Here is a 14,707-nt window from a genome sequence, read left to right on the forward strand (position 1 = left end):
TCCTCGCGCGCCATCTGAATGTGGCGAATGTACTGACTGGTTGAGAAACAAATCCATGATCAGCCGCGTGTCATGACTAGTCCTGGCACCACCGCCATTCTGCCTGTAGGAAGCGCCGCGTATAGATTTCTTTGTGATGCAAGTGTTCATAAAACGACGATGCGATTCCATTAATACGAGCCTCACGATAATCTGTGCCTAGTAGTAACAGTACTCCGGAAAGCCGTGGTGCGAATATCACAGGGAGCAAGGGGAAAGCAAGGAGAATAAAAAACAATAAAAAAGAAGATTATCACCATTGGTACGATTGCAGAACCACTCTGGGTAAGGCAGACAAGGTTCTGCCTGCTCATTAATAGGTCGGCGTATAGCAACTGTTTGTTTTCCAACCTTCGCTGTCTCGAAAAAAAAAAGAAAAGCCCCGTAACGTTCACGTTGTGTTTCGCACTAGCTGCGCAAATATTGCTGCGGCAGCAATGGGACGGTACGTCAAGGGAACTGCGTTCTCAGGATTACTGTGCTCGGGCTACCAGGAAGGGAGGCATTAAACAAGAGAGGATGCGTACCTACCATACCCACTGATGGCCCAGTCACTCGATGGCAGGATACTGAAGAACCATAAAACCTGCGTATCTAGGTCTCATCCCGAAGGTGCCCTTGCGCGCAACATGTCTGAACTTATAGACGTAAAAGTCAGCGTACGTGATCGCCTCTAGCTCTAGCGTCATCGGCTTCGTCTCTCAGTGTCTCCCTCCGCTTACATCATAGCAATTCTGTGGACCATAAATCTGCTTCCGAAGTTGGGCATTAGAGTTTGGCATAGTAAAGAGATCGGGCAGGCACTAGCGGAGGGAGCACGTATTTCGCCGGTCTTAATTGAATTAAGTCTGATTTATACTTATGGGAAGTTGTTGCTATGCACAAAACTCCTCCTAGCAAATTACTGATCACTTGACCTTGTTCTGGCACAATAATGAAACTACTCGTAGATACCCCCCCCTACAGGACGCATGTCGAGCCCGTCAAAAGTACAGAAGAAATGCGCCAGAGAGAGCGAGAGATGTGAGAGAGAATTCGAGGGGCATTAGCTGGTAACAATAACAAAGCCATCGGCAAGTGCTCCTGGAGAAACACAGCACACCATTATGTAATGACGCGATGCTATTACTTAAATTGACAAAGACCATGGGTCATGCGCAGCACACCGTGCACAGCCTTTAAGAGCTAGAGTACTGGAACTTGCAACAGTACTAAAAAAAGTGTCCTGTGCATCATACCTTTTCGCTAGAGCGACGATAATAAGACGATCCAAGGGGCTCCATAATTTGTTAGTCAGAACCACGTGAGGAAACAGACAATGAAGCTAGAGATTGGACAAGGGAAATTAATTCGTATATTTGATGGCAGTGCAGAAATAATAATGTAACTGCAAAACGAAGAATGAAAGTGGATGGAAACATAACAGATCCTGATAGTTCATAATGAAAATAACTAGAGAATTGTTTGAGACATTGGTCCTCACACTCTGTCATGGCCCACAAGAAATACACATAAGTCACAAAGAGCCATGGTTTAATCTTCCTCAGGTGACGCCAAGCCAGTTCTGGCAGCTTGGCGTTCCGAGCGTGCGTACCAGAGCTCCGGTTGCCCTGCGCCACGGGCAGTGGTTCTCTCAGCTGGCGGCTAGAGTTCACCGCGAATACTTCTGAATAGACTTGCCAGTGCGTGGACTTGGAACGCTTCCTCTTAACACAAACATGCTGATGGAATGCTGCAAGAGACCTGATCTTACTTCACTCAAGACTTGTGACCTGTAGAGCTATTCAAAATGAGAAACGTTTGCTGTCCTCTTTGGTAACGGTTCACGTTCTTACCGTACACAATATAAATCTGAGCAACATCTTCGCTGCCACCATATATATAATGCAGATAACTTGAACTCACGCACAGCAGCTGAGATCACGGCCATTGGTGCCAGCTAAGGCAGGATGGAGTTCTTACCTAAATCTCACGCTGAGAGCAGCAAACACTCACACACACATGCACACACGCACACACAACAGCTAGAATGATGGCGCAAACTGCATATATACTGGGTGATCAATATTAAGTTTTATGGATTTTCTAAATCATAGCCTGCTGCAGGTGATGTAATTCTAGTCCTTGATCTGGATTATTTAGAGGCGGACAATACTTGCATGAGAAATGAAAACACGTATTCAACTAATTACCAAAAACCCACTAGCTATCTTTCAAATTAATTACTTTGTGGCACATGTTGCTTTTTAGGAATTCTAGCCGCTGAGTTTTGAAGGTGTTTCCACGTGTAATGAATTTCACTAATGACGCTAATTTGGGGCTATGTAACATGAAACATGCCGTAAAGGATACACTGTCGTTCCACTTACTTTTTTAACAAAACGCTCTTTTATGCATTGAACCACCAAAGCAACTGGAACACCCATGTTTTTCGTTCCACACTTCGTGAAATGATATCTCGGAACAGGTGTCATCCTGGATATTACTTTCAAGTGAATGCGTCTTGCAAACTCCCAGCTACAACAAATAAATTGTGATTTGTGCCGTACATAATATAATTCAGAAATATAATTATTTACCTATTGTTAATTATTTGTTTGTCTGTTTCTATTTCTCATGATAGTAATGCCCACCTCTTCGAAAAATCAATCACAAGGACAAGACCTATGCTGTCTACCACACGCTATTTTCGAAGATTCCGCAAAACTTAAAAGTGGTTGCACTGTATACTTACAATTTCTCCTCTCAATATTGCCGTTAGTGCAGTCACAGAAACTACATTAAATAGTATGCTCTGTTCAGTATTTAAAACTGATTTGCTTGATCTGTTCCACGTAATGCTGTCAGTAGTCATCACCAGATCATTTTGCAGGTCCACAAGCAAACAAGTTTCCATATCTTTTTTCGGGGGAGGGGGGGGGGGTGCAAAAAACGAATAAAGGAAACAACAAAAAAACAGCGCACGCACTTTCGCGATCCGGCTAGCATATGTGCATTAGTATAAAGTGCACATCTTCAGAAATTGTAAACTTCTAATCCTCTTGCACAGACCATTAATTCTGAACTTGAACCTTAAAAACAAATAATTCCCGAAGTATGCAAGCGAAGTTGCGTTTTAAAGACTAGGAAAGTAAATATATTGCCAAAATGAACGACATGACCAACTAGTCAATAACTATCGACGAACTAGAGGAGTGAGCATCGGCAAGTAAACCTTGACGACCGCATACGCATTGTGGTTTCTATGGTTCTTTTTTTTTTTGCAGGGCCAGAGAATAAGTGGAAAGGACGGATTGATGCAGCAGAGTGCAAGCCTCTAACCAAACATGTTCGGTAAGCTCGCACGACAGAGCAAGCAAACTATGTTTTTTTGCACTCGCGGAACTCAAACAACGCTACGCAAACAGAATTTGCGCGTGCGCATGAACGCGTTTATGCCCTACGCACAAAACCATGGAATAATATTTGTTGTTGTGGTATCGCTGAAATGGTGCCTTTCAAGTCATTGCTTCATTGCTGTATTGCCTTTTCTACATTTACATCTACATCGCAGATTTAAACGCTGGTTGTTTACTGTGAGCTAAATTAATTAAGAGAGAAGAAAAACTCATGCGGCAAGTGTTTCAAACGAGTACGTAATATAACTTACAAGCGTCTCATAAACCGCCCATTAACAGCTCCAGAATAGCGTGAAATGCCTCGTTTTAGTAATGGTGACACTTCTAACCAGAAAAAGGCCACAGAAAGTATACGTTTCTTGCTACATAATATGAAACTTCCACTACAATACCACCTGATACTAAATTCCATACATACAATGGGGGCGAAATGTGAAAATGCCCGTGGTACTTCGATTTAGGTGCGCGCTAAAGAACCCCAGGTGGTCAAAATTTCCGGAGTCCTCCACTACAGCGTGCTTCATAATCAGAAAGTGGTTTTGACACGTAAAACCCAATCATCTAATTTTTTTTCAATTCCATACAGATACTTGCAAGAAGGAGATACTGAAGCTTTAGCTTTGATGTGTGAGCGTCTGTTTATATTGTTTATACAGGGTGTCTCAGCTAACTTAAGACAGAGTTTAACCATATGCGAATGCCACGTAGCTGGACTGAACCAAGGTAATTTGTGTCGTCGCTTGGAGATAGGTAAATTATTTTTTTTCATTCTACCTAATTTGACAATTAGTCTTAAATAATTATTGAACTTCCCAAATATTATAATTAGATGAAAAGTGTAAATGAGTAAACTATAGAGCGACTTGAAAAACACCAGATACACCTTTCTGTTGCTCAGTACATGCTACATAAAAGTTGTTTGTTTCTAGCGTGAAAGAAGCCCGCGAATACACACAAAATAGTAAACCGTAGTAGTAGTAAACAAAGTAGTAAACAAACCGGTAGAGTAACAACAATTTTGTAATTAAGACTGCTAAAAGTAATGCACCTGCTCAACATAACGAATGAATAAGTGAAATTTTAATAATATATTATTATAATAATATTATTAGTATAATTATAGTTTTACATGTTACAATAATACCTATATTTTAATACGAATATTATAATAGTAAAATATTATTAATGAGAATATGTCTCTTTGCTGTTTGAATTTACTAATTTTATGATTTGTAGAAGGACAAAAAAAATTCGGCAGCGTGTTACACTCCTGTAATCCGGGAAGGTGAAAGCCTACTACACACTTGGTAATAAGCCTTAGCGCATCGTCGTGTTGCTGCTTTCGCAATTCGACTCCTTCTACTCGTTTCCGACGAAGGTGTGCACTCTACGCTTCACTTTGATGAGTGCTTGTACCCTATGCATTAACAGAGGGACGAGTCATTGCATTTCTCGCTTGCTTTGAGGGTTATGACCCATCGCTTATGACTATAGTTTTTGTACTATTGGGCCCGATGACACGTTTCTTCCAAGATCATCAAGAGCAACGTAATGATTTGGCCTTAAAAACTGCCCATATCTATACGCAGTGGTATGCGCAGTTCCGGGTAGCACAGATATCAACAGAGCATTTAAACAGGCTGGTGCTAGAGAATCGGCTATTTCTTTAATATGAAAAAAAAGCTAAATTATGAGGTTTTACGTGCAAAAACCACGATTTGATTATGGGGCACGCCGTAGTAGGGGACTCCGGAGATTTGCACCACCTGGGGTTCTTTAACGTGCGCCTAAATCTAAGAACACAGGTGTTCTCGCATTTCGCCCCCATTTAAATGCGGCTGCCATCGCCGGGATTTGATCCCGTGACGCCGTGCTTAGCAGCACAACACCATAGCCAATAAGCAAGCACGGCAGGTATCATTATGAGTGTCTCGGAGGCCTGGTTCTGTACTAAATGAACTAAACTTAACATATAATGTGTTAAAAGCTGCTGAATTTCTAGACGCGTCAAGTGGTCTGCATACAGAAAGAGAATCTGTGATAATCCTTGCTCTTGTACTGCAAAGAGGTAACTTTCGCAAAGCGAGAACTTTTGCCGAGTGTTCGGCCTGAAACATTGATGTATACTCTGGCAAGTGAAGTTAAAAGACCAGTCTAAGGATGGTGAGGAAATTTTCACGCCAGCCTTCTCTTCACATAAGTAAGAATCAGTCGCTATTACATTTATTTCGAGATGGGCCAAATATTCTTGCAAATGAGTATTCGGATAAGTTCGTGTCAGCAATTTAGCGATATTGGGAGAAATGTCTGCAAATTTAATTTTGAGTGATGTCGGGGACCTATGGAAAGCAATAATCTCCCCAATATAAAAGTTTAAGCGTGCCAACTGGGTCTGCTCAAATGCAATCTGCGGGGTATGCAACCGTTGCCGCGTGTTCTCGAAAAAATTCAATTTGGTTCACATATGAATGCATATTGGGCACGTCGCAGAGACGATTCATAAATTCCTAAGTATGTTTTCAGACAAATTCAAGAGCTCAGAAGCGCCTTGTTCGCCTCCGTGCGTTTCTCGGGCTTTCATCCTCTTCTTTTCCGCACCTTTTCTTATTTTCTTACGGCATGTCTTTCGTTCGGGCCACTGCTTATTGCTTTTTCTTCTTCCTTGTGTTGCAGCCGTCGAGCAAGTCATCCAACACAAGGACGGCGTCCCGCGCGCATCACACATGCTCAAATAGCTTGTGCGAGAATGTTGAGGCGATTAAATCCCCAAAGGATGCATATTTGTTTGCAAATATCAGCCTGAATAGGTCTGCTTTTACCCTTACTGCAGCAAGGCTGGCCTGTTTCTTGACCAATTTTACTCTTTATCTCTTCATACTGAGCTGAACCATAGGTCTAACTAACCTTTTTGATCACTGAAATTTACGTTACCTAACACTTCTACATTCTGCACTATGCTGGTATTGGTAGAAAGTATTAAAACGATTTCATTTCCTGTTTCACCATTAGGGCTTTTCCTGGTCCACTTTCTGTTGCTTCGCTTGACGGAGAAGGTGTTCATGATTCGGATCTTATTCCTTCCTGCGAATTCTACCATCTCTCCTCTAGTGTATATAGAATCAATACCACAGTTGCCAACTGCTTGTTCACCAGTCTGCTTTTTCCCCACTTTTGCATTGAAGTCGCCCATGACTACAGTATACTGAGTTCGCACTTTTCTCATCGCTAATTCATCATCTTCGTAAAACTGTTCTATTTCATCATAATCGTGACTGGAGGTTGGAGCGTAGGCTTGCACTACCTTTATTCTATGCTTCCTATTCAGTTTTATTATGGCTAGCGCTACGCTCAATAATACTGTAGAACTCGTCAATGTTGCTCGCTATGTCCTTATGGATTAGGAATCTTACCCATTGTTACGTCTTATCAGGGAGTACTCTCTAGCAGAGGACGTGGCCGTTAGTCAGCACTGTATAAGCCTGTTCACCAGTTCTAACATCACTAAGGCCAATGGTATCCCAAACAATTCCTGATAGTTTCTCAAGGAGCCCTGCTAAGCTAGCTTCACTCGAAAGAATTGGGGTGTGAGATTGAATTAAGGAGCAGGCATGCAGCCAGGTTTTCAGAAGAGAGCTCTGTCAATCCTGAGACTTTGACCGAGATCTCACTGCGATCACCTGTGGCTCAAAATGCAGAAGCCGTGACGGAATACGGAAAGAGCTGGATCATTAGCGTCTCCAAATATTCCTTAAGAAATCCAATGATACCCGAGATGAGAGCGCCGTCCCCAATACCCATATCCTAGGACTCTGCTTTGTGAAAAAGTGTCGTTCATTAAAGAGAAGGGGGGGGGGGGGAGGGGAATAGGTATTATGCATAACTGCACCGGCCAAGGCCGTAGACATTTCTGAGGCGTCATTGGCGTCTTTTGTTTGTGATACTGTCACCGGGGCGCACCCCTTTTGCGGGGGCACGAGCTGACCGCCGAATGTTTTGGGGAACCGCTTCTCGGGCCCGCCCACTCTGCTGTAACTCTCCCTCTGAAATTGCGGCTAAGAATAAACGCGCTTTCTGTATCTCGTACGAGTATGCCTACCTGGCTCACCGGCTTTGAAGTAAAAATATTGAAACCAATTATTGAATTTAATGAGTAAAGCGCAAGCAGAAATAAAGCAATGTGAGCAGTGAGTGAAGTAAGTGTGCAGGGAGAGAGAAGCAGGCCTAGGTGAAGAGGTTAACCAGACGCACATGTAAGTGCGTAAGTATATGAATAAGCAAGGAAGGAAGCATTTAGCTAAGCAACTAAGTAAACAAGTAACGATGCCTCTGTGCTCAAGAATCTGCCTTACAGATGTAGCGAATGTATTGAATCTTTTATATGAAAGAAAAAAATTCATAGTATTTTAGGTAGCATATATTTGTAGTGAAGTAATATTTTTATATATCAGACTAGGGTACAGTAAATTTTGCGAGCTAAAACCTAATACAAGAACTCATTTTGTTAAGTAGCGTCAGCAACGCACCAACTGGTTTAGGATTCTTGATTACGGAATGCTTAGGCGAAGCTACAGCAAGAGGGACAGCTGCTCGGCCACTACGCACTTTGTTTTTTCCTGTAGGGGGCAGCCTATAAGAGCTGGTCAAGGCAAGGAGCAGATCGGTTTCTGTAGCAGTAAAGGACGTGGCAAGCCCAATGAAACTGGGAGCGCGCTGAAAGAGAAAGTTGGAGCAAGTAAGGTAGGGGAAGGAGGGCGGTATGGGTGGCAGAAGAAATACGCCGAGACATTCCTCGCCAATTAACGCTTGTTATTGATCAGAACACCGTGTCTGCACCGAACACCCTCCCACGTCTTCCTCTCTGTCTTTTTTCTGTCTTTCTTTTTCCTTCTGGTTCTCACAAAGCTACAATCGCAGCTGGCTTCTGCAACTGCTTTATGTCTTCCTTCTCTGTTCGCGCTCTCTTTCTTTTTTGTAGTCTGCCCCAATTCGGCTTCACCCTTCATTCTTACGAGGCGGGAGTCTTCGTTATCCAACGAAACATGCCCTCTTGAATGAAAATCTTCTCTTCATTGGCAGCTTATTCATAGACCCTTTGAAGAATAATCTGCAAGTGAAAAGTATGCTGCAGTATTGAATAATTACCTCGCTACTAGATTAAGTCTAGCTGTTTTGCTTTGCCCACAATGGCTACTCGATGAGTTCTGGGGCTCTTGTTGCATTCGCGTTTCTTTCGAAACAGCTTTACTTTTTCTGTGTTTGCAATGTTGAGTAAGTATGATTCTATGATTTCTTAGGGAATAACCTAACATATGATTTCTGGGCAATGTTTGCATCCCTCGATGGAAGATCGCCACTGTCATAGACGTCATGTTATTTAGCGGCCATGTTCCTTTTTTTTCATTTTTTTGTCATCACGTAAAGGCTAATGAAATTCATAGGCAAACGTCCAGTAAAGTCAGAATAGCATTTGGTCATCTCGTATGACGATGCGTACATCAGGTGGAGGTTCTGTAAGCCTTAGATCAGGTTTCAAATACGGTTTCATGTTGAGGTTATGAACAGTGCTTTGGCGCAGAATTCGGAAGGCGTGTAGACATTTCAAATAGTGTAAACAATTTCTCCCTTGAAACAGTAGATGGCGCGAATGAGTACTTCAACGTGTCATGGATAGAATTTTTCAGTTATAACCCGCACTTATATTCCGGCTTTAGTACTTCGCCACATAAAATTGAAGAGAAATGAAAAAGATGAGAAAGTATTTTGTAGAAAACGTTGCCTGCAATGAGACATTTTCGCACAAGGATAATTAGTAAGGCTCATCCTGCTGCTTTTCCTTTCCTCGCATACACCTACTACAACGGAGAAAGAAGTACTCTAGGAGGGAAATCTGCCTGGCGGCGACGGCGTGCACAGGCTGTGCGATAGCGTCAAGCTGTGGCGAGGAGGAATTGCAGTATTCGTCTCTGCTCGTCGGATAACGTGGCAGGTGCGTTGACATCGCTTACACGCTCTTCAAAGGACGCAACGCGCAAAAATTGCGATATCTTCCCATATCTTTTTTTAATTCTCCCATATTTCAATGAGTAATATCAAGAAACAGAAGCGACGGACATTTCAGCAGCAGCAATGGCTTAGTGCTGCTCAAAATTATATGCCTCTGAAACGAGTACCAGCAGTGTGCCTAAGCAGGTGGCGTCTGCGGTCTCCACGAATTCACTCGCTCACTTGCGGTGTGCGTGCGTAGGTGACCTTCGGAGACAAAGCTCAAAATTTTCAGGGTCTGGTGTGCTCCGACAAGCAAACTTGTACCAGGTAGGAACGCTGCACCGTCACGTTTTTTTTTTTAATTCTCAGTTAGTAGGCTGTCTTGTTCTCGCGGGTTTCCACGTTAAGCCGGCGACACCGTTTTCTCAGAGATGCGCGCACGCTTTTCACCTTGCTACAAAGGCCAGGGCTTTCCATCTGTCTCCATTGAAGATGGAGTGGAAACGTGCCGTGCTAAAGTGCAGCAGTGGCTATGCATCCCGGATGAAAAAAAGTAATCTCTAGTGGCTGGGTACCATCGCAAGTGCGTGCTCACGTAATCCCAAGGAAAAGTTTAGAGCTAACGTCTGATGGTTATGTTTGTGAGAAGCACTTTCCGGAGAGCGACATAGAAAGAAAGGCGTCAGTATCACGGTGAACTACGGGGTGAAGTCCTTCTAGAAAAGCTGAAATGGCCTGTTTTGTTGCCAGACACCGTGCCATCAGTACGAGGGTCAGTAAAAAAAACCTGCAGATGTTTAATAAAAAAAGGCGAAAGATAAAACCGTACCCTGTACGTTCGCAGACATGTTCCTAACAGTGTGCCGGATGCCCACTCGATGGCATCATTGTACAGTTGCAGAAACATTGCTAGAGTAAAAGCGCAAAAACGGCCGCCCAACATGCCACTTGCGCCAGGTAAGACCAGCGTTCTCTTATTCGGTGTCTTCATAGTGACTGTGTGAAGCCATTCTGAATCCATCCCAGCATGAAGTTCCAGTATGGTGATGCATGTGTGTCAATGCGGCAAGTCTGCGAATGCAGTCAGAAATTCGCAAATGGTGTGACGTCCATGGCCGATTCTCCTCGACCAGGTCAGGAACACAGACATAAGCAGGATCGGTTATGCTGACTAACTTGTGGGACGAAGAAGGCACCATCTCGAACCGCTACCCATCGCGAGGAACCACGGTCACTAGTGAATCATAATCTGACCTCCTAGAAAATCATCTTCGGCCTGCAATCAAATCGAAGTCCTGCCTATTGCTGTCTGTAGGTGTTATGTTGCAATATGAAAATGCAGGGCTAAATACGGCAAGTGCAACAGCTGCGACAGTAATAAACCTAAAGTTTGAGCGTCTTCCACATCCACCATACTCACCAGAAGTTCCCTTGAGCGACATTCATATGTACCGACAACTGAAAGAAGCCGTGGGCGGTAAGCAGTTTCATTCTGCTGACGAGATGCGCCACGCGTTGCACAAGTGGTTGCTCACACTCCAAAACGAATTTGTTCTGCTAGAAATCAGGCACTGACGCTCACAAAATTGCGCAGAGCGTGGATGGAGCCAATTAGGTCAAAAGGTAATGCAGCTTTGGGCCTTGTATGTAAAATAACCATTATTTTTTAAAACATTCGCGCTTTTCATTTGGCACACCCGGGCAATTCCGTAATATCGCAGATACGTGAAACATGCTGTTGTAGACTGCCGTTTCTGCCACTGCTTCGAAACTTCAGGAAGTAAGCGGCCGAACAGAAACGAGCGCATCTATACAAACGTTGAGGCAGCTAGCAGCGGAAGGTCCCATGTGACCTAAGAACCAGCGGACTTCTGCGACTAGAGGACTGCATGCGTACTCCCGTTCTCCACGAGCGCACTTGAACAACCGAGGGTGCGCCGGCGCCGTGCACTCAACCGTGACCTTGTTGCGATGCCCGAGGGAGCGCTGTTTCACCTCTAGATTCGGTGCATACATCACTCCCCGTGCTATTGGACCTATTTACGCCGATTCTAGCCATGAAACAACGACTGAGCACAGATTCGCTCATACGGAAAAAATGGTAAGCCTATACCCAGTCAGAATGACGGCGCAGCCAGGTCAAATCACTTCTGTGGAATGCGCTGATTCAGCGAATAGATCAATCCCTACGCTAATGTACGCGCTGACACGGATTCGTGCGATAAACAAGTGGACGTGCAGATTGACTTTCACGGCCAGAAATGCATGCCTATAGAATAATGCAGTGTTGGCACAACCAGTTCTAATTATTTCTCTGGAAACAGATGCATCTCGCTCAAATATCACTCTCCCGTGCTAATACACGTGCTGACGCTGATTCACGGCATGAATAAACCCACATGCGTTGATTGGCTTTCGCGGAATAGAAATCCAACCTACAGCCTGTTACAATCTCCATGCAGCCAGGTCCAATGACATCTCTAGAAGGCGCTGGTTCACAGCCTACATCATTCTCGACAGTAATTTACGTGTTGACACATATTCGTGGCATGAGTATTCGCACATGACATCACTGGATTTGGAAGAAAAATAGGCAAACCTATCCTGTATGGTCTCGACGCGGCCAGGTCCAATCACTTCTCAGGAGAGCGCTGGTTGTCGCATACATAATTTGCAAACTAATGCACCTGCAAAATCCTATTCATGCCATGAATAAACATACATGCTCAGATTGGCTTTCGCGAGGAAAAAGGGTAATTCTATAGCGCATTATAATCTCTGCTAAGCCTAGTCCAATCACTTCTATGGAAAGCGATGGCTCCGTTAATACGTCATTCCTCGTGCTAACGCACGTGCTGACGCCAATTCACGGCGTAAACAGATATGAGCAAATTGGTTTCGGCAGAAAAAAATGTAGGCATATAGCATGTTAGAATCTTGGCACAGCCTGGTCTAATCATTTACCTGGGAACCACTGGCTGTGCAAGCACACCTCACCCCGTGCTAATACAAGTGCTGACGCCCATTCAGGCATTGAATAAACGTATCCGTTCACCTTGGCTTTATAGCAGAAAGATACGTGAGCATATAGCTACTTTCAATCTCACTTCAGCCTGCTTCAGTCACTTTTATGGAAAACGCTGGTTCCGATAACACACCGCTCTTCTTGCTAATACAACTGCTGATGCCGATTAACAGCATGAATAAACGTGTATGTTCCTATTGGCTTTCGCGGAAAAAGAATATAAGCCTATAGTCCCTTACAATCTCAGCTAAGCCTGACCCAATCAATTATCTGGAAAACGCTGGTTTCGCCCCCACTTCACTTCTTGTGCCAATACAAGCGCTTGTGCTAATGCAAGCGCTGACGCCGATTCACGCCATGAATGCACTTATATGTTAAGACTGGCTTCCGCAAAAAAACGAAAAGTATGCCTATATTCCGTTACAATGACAGCTCAGCCAATTCCAATCACTTCTGGTGGAAGCGCTGGTTTCGGCCATACATTACTCCCAGTGCTAATTCAAGTGCTGACGCCGATTCACGCCATGAATAAATCGATATGCGAAAATTGGCTTCCGCAGAAAAAAAGGTCAGCCTTTATCACGTAAAACCTCGGCTCAGCCTTGTCCAATCCCTTCTCTGGGAAGCGCTAGCCCCGCTAACACACCACTCCCCATGCTCACGCACGTGCTGACGCCGACTCACGCCATGAATAAACTCAGATACGTAAATTGGCTTCCGCAGAAATAAAGGTAAGCCTTTATCACGTTAGAATCTCGGCTCAGCCTTGTCCAATCACTTCTCTGGAAAGCGCTAGCTCTGCTAACGCACCACTCCCCTTGCTCACGCACGTGCTGACGCCGACTCACGCTATGAATAAACTCAGATACGTAAATTGGCTTCCGCAGAAATAAAGGTAAGCCTTTATCGCGTTAGAATCTCGGCTCAGCCTTGTCCAATCTCTACTCTGAAAAGCGCTAGCTCTGCTAAGCACCACTCCTCTTGCTCAAGCACGTGCTGACGCCGACTCACGCCATGAATAAACTCATATACGCAAACTGGCTTCTGCAGAAATAAAGGTAAGCCTTTATCACGTTGGAATCTCGGCTCAGCCTTGTCCAATCTCTACTCTGGAAAGCGCTAGTTCTGCTAACGCACCACTCCCCGTGCTCACGCACATGCTGACGCCGACTCACGTCACGAATAAACTCATATACGCAAACTGGCTTCCGCAGAAATAAAGGTAAGCCTTTATCACGTTGGAATCTCGGCTCAGCCTTGTCCAATCACTACTCTGGAAAGCACTAGCTGTGCTAATGCACCACACCCCATGCTCACGCACGTGTTGACGCCAACTCACGCCATGAATAAGATGAGATACGCAAATTGGCTTCCGCAGAAATAAAGGTAAGCCTTTATCACGTTAGAATCTCGGCTGAGCCTTGTCCAATCACTACTCTGGAAAGCGCTAGCTCTGCTAACGCACCCCATCGGATGGTTTTTAGTTGACTGATATCCTGAACTAAAGCTCATCAAAGTTTCTCATTCACTTAAAGTACGTACTACATCATCTGAGCCCACCCAGTATATCGCAGGCGATATGCCTGCGCGGCAACCCATATCAGTACGTCATTGCTGTATGGATTGCTTTGGCCTATCATCGGAACAGAAAATTTGCAGTAACATACGTGCGGGTATCACATCTGGCGGTACGCTGGAAGATACGCTACAAACGTACTCTATTACTCATCGTCGCTGGCGATAAGGCAAACGCCTCACAGGCCGGCCCTGGAACGGTTTTTACAAACAACGCGTTCGTCGAAGTGTGCATTACAGTGCTATACATTAGGCCACTGCTTTTGTAATACAACCGGCGAGCGCATTTCCTTCATCCATAAAAAAAGGAAAAATGGAAAAGAAAAGCAACCCGTTCAGCGCGAATGGCGCGCAGAGAGAGAGAGAGATGGAAAAATGAATAAGGAAAAGGCACTCAGACTTCTCGGAGCGCGCACACCTTCGTCGCCCTGAGCTCCTACGCATGCGCAATGGTAGCAACGGCGGTGCGCCATCTGTCCGCGCCAATTTGAATTCTCAACGAGTGCGCCAGGCAGGTAAACGCTTGGTGTGCGGTATTTGCCTGAACCTTGGTGTCTGTGCATGTGTTTCTTCTTTGTGGCATCACACGTTTACTACACTGAACGGTAAGTTTTAGCAAAGATCGTTTGCGTCAATATCTCATGATTGGGTGTGCGCATTTCGTAGCGCGAAACGGTGCACAGAG

At 44.5% G+C, this 14,707-nt stretch overlaps 1 protein-coding gene across 7 annotated transcripts in view; it reads left to right on the forward strand.

Annotated features, from left to right (window-relative positions):
• The window catches only part of LOC135899586 (uncharacterized), a 121,562-nt gene that overhangs the window by 92,179 nt on the left and 14,676 nt on the right, over positions 1-14,707 (forward strand). For 4 of the 7 annotated variants that reach the window (XR_010563651.2, XR_011514092.1, XR_010563653.2 and 1 more), the window contains 2 exons: positions 3,306-3,372; positions 9,305-9,423. The gene's annotated coding sequence lies outside the window, so the exon portion shown is untranslated. Of the gene's footprint in view, positions 1-3,305; positions 3,373-9,300; positions 9,424-14,707 lie in introns of all 7 variants that reach the window. The other 3 variants (XR_010563652.2, XR_010563650.1, XR_011514093.1) reach the window with 2 other exon arrangements.

Source organism: Dermacentor albipictus, chromosome 4, assembly GCF_038994185.2.
Source record: "Dermacentor albipictus isolate Rhodes 1998 colony chromosome 4, USDA_Dalb.pri_finalv2, whole genome shotgun sequence".
Lineage (NCBI taxonomy): Eukaryota > Metazoa > Arthropoda > Arachnida > Ixodida > Ixodidae > Dermacentor > Dermacentor albipictus.